This window comes from Oncorhynchus kisutch, linkage group LG6, assembly GCF_002021735.2.
Source record: "Oncorhynchus kisutch isolate 150728-3 linkage group LG6, Okis_V2, whole genome shotgun sequence".
Classification (NCBI taxonomy): domain Eukaryota; kingdom Metazoa; phylum Chordata; class Actinopteri; order Salmoniformes; family Salmonidae; genus Oncorhynchus; species Oncorhynchus kisutch.
The window spans coordinates 38,416,535-38,419,241 of NC_034179.2; positions in this window are offsets into that span (position 1 = coordinate 38,416,535).

The following is a 2,707-nucleotide window of genomic DNA, read 5'->3' on the forward strand; positions in this document are numbered from 1 at the left end:
ATATGCGACTCTGAGTCACTTCTCTAGCTTGACACATTTGTATTGCTCTTTCTAGTGTCAATTTATTCTCACCAAGTAACTTTTCTCTCAGCCCCTTGTCTCTCACCCCCATGACAATTCCATCTCGTATCAGCGAGTCTGCAATTTCACAAATTACACGACTGACATTTCAGTTTCAAGTCCATAATAAATTCCTTTAATTTTTCATTCTGACATCTACTGTTGAAAACATACTTCTCAAAAGCTGTTGTAGACATCAATGGTGTCCGAGCCAGCTACTGTGAGAAACTGTTGAGAAACTACTGAGAAACCTTCTGTGCGTCGTCTTTTTCAGCCTCCTATCGCCGGTCAGATAGAAGATGAACCGCTGCTTGAACCGCTTCCATTGCTCTTCAACGTTTCTTTTAAGTTTCAGTTCTGTTAGAGGCTTTAGCTGCTCCATGTTGTTAGCCAGCTAGCACTGCAAAACAACTAGCTACATGCACTGCACGCTCCGTTAGCACCTGCATGTTTTTTTTTACCAGTCTTGTTAGCCCAGTGGTTAGTAAGCTAACATTAGCTAAAGTTAGCTAGTTGACGTGAAGCCTCTTGGCTTCGTTCAGCATTTTCTACCAAAACTCGATGATGGATGAGACAACGGTGAGTTCTGTCACTCCTGGTACCATGTTGTATCTTCGTGTCTAAGAAATACTAAAGAAAACAACTGTTCTTTAAAATATAAGTTCTTCTTTATTCAAGTTAACAGGAGCCGTACAAGAATTGTGCATTGAGCTGGGATCTCCCGATCTCCCACCTCTCTGCGCGGGCTGTGCGTCCCCTAAGTGGTCACGTGGCCTCTGATACAATATGCCACATCTGGTAGCTAAGAAATTGAACCTAACTAGTGTGAGTATGAATTACTTGCAGTGTCAGGTGAAGTGAAGACTGGCGAGTTTGGGCCTTGATGATGCCTTGATGATGCCCTGATGATGACAAAGACGAATCTGACCCAGTGGTACTGAGATTTTTGGAGAGAATGGATCCTTGCTGTATGCCTTACCCATATGTGGTGTCAGGTTGGGTGAAAATAGGTTGGGGACTGTTGAATTGGTGAAAGTAACTGGAAGTGGACTTGTGATGATTTTTTTAGTGTGTCTTCCACCCAGAGGGAGTGGTGTCTCCGCACCATGCGCCTTGGGACAAGACCTGAGACTTGCTTTCCCCTCTGAAGCAGGGCGCAGTTGAAAGGAGTGATAAATGGGGTAGCATTAAGTGTTGTGGAGGATCAACTGAAATGGAAGATTCCTGGTGTCTGTGACATCTGCCATTTGGTGCGACACAGACCTAGTGGAGAGTGTGGTGAAACAGAGAAAACACTGTCTGTCCTGCTGAGTTTTGATGCAGAGTCTTTACCCCAAAAAAGTAAAGTTAGGGTGTCAGTTATCCCATGAGAGCTTTTGTCCCGAACCCATTATGGTGTTTTGGGTGCCAAGTTTTATGGTCATGCAGCAGTGTGTAGGAGGGAGATACCTAGTTGCGAGAAGTGTGCAGGAGGGCATGAAACAAAGGAATGTGTAGCACAGGAGGCTACTGAGGAGAGGATGGCTCATAGTAATGACCGGAACGGAGCGAATAGAATGACATCAAATACATGGGAACCATGTATTGAAGTATTTGATACCATTCCACTTCTTCCACTCCAGCCATTACCCCGTGCCCCTCCTCCCCAATTAATGTGCCACCAACCTCCTGGGATGTGTAGTATTGGTGGAAAAAGCTGTGTGTGTTACCTGTAGGGGTACCCATTTTGCTGGAGATCAGAAGTGTCTGGTGAGAGAAATGTTGGTCGAAGTTGCAAGGATCAGAGTAGTACAGAAGGTGTTGTATGCTGAGGCAGTGAATAGAGTAGTAGAGGAAGATGGGTCGAGGGCAAGGGATCCTTAGAGGCTCCCTGTGAGTATGCCGAGGCCAATAGAGGTATAGGAATAACATCTGCTTCAGTAAGGTTGGCTTCTTAGCGTTCATAGCCATGCTTATGGTTAACTGACCACAGAAATTGAATGTAAATCACAGAAAATAGATGTTCTGGTGGCAGCTGTAGAAAAGTACTTGGTTTACGAGGTTTTTCTGCAGAAGAGCTACAAGGTGTATTGAACAATAGTGTCCCGTCTTCACAGGTTGCCGGCTTGGTGTAGGATCAGATAAGGCCAAAGTAGTGGAATAGTGGTAAGGTTTTAAAGAGTGTAGGGTTAGTTGGTAGGGCAAATTTTTCTTCTGTTTCCCCATTCTGTTCCCCCTCTCCTTTTTGTCACAGTGGGGATTTCTCTATTGAGAAACTCTTTCCTCTCTCCTTTGTGACCCGAAACGAAGAGTGTATCAATTCGTTGGTAGGCAAATGGAAGACAACCATTCACTCATCGATTCCCTCCTTTAGGCGATTGCCTCCTTTAGGCGAGGAAGCACAAGTGTATCCTACCGAAGTCCTTCACTGAACAGTTTTGAAATCATCTATCGTTTTCTGGAATGAGAAAAGCATACAAACATTTAAAAACGTTATGCTTCGTATCCTTTCATGTATAAAATGTCTTGCAAATTCGTTTGTATCACTTTATACATTTATTTTGGGATTCCACCCTGTAAACGTAATTTGCCTGATGGCGCGCGACTGGGAGACAGTCTAATTTCATAGGAGAGCATTTTAGTCCACGTTCCCTCTCCTCGCCGCCTC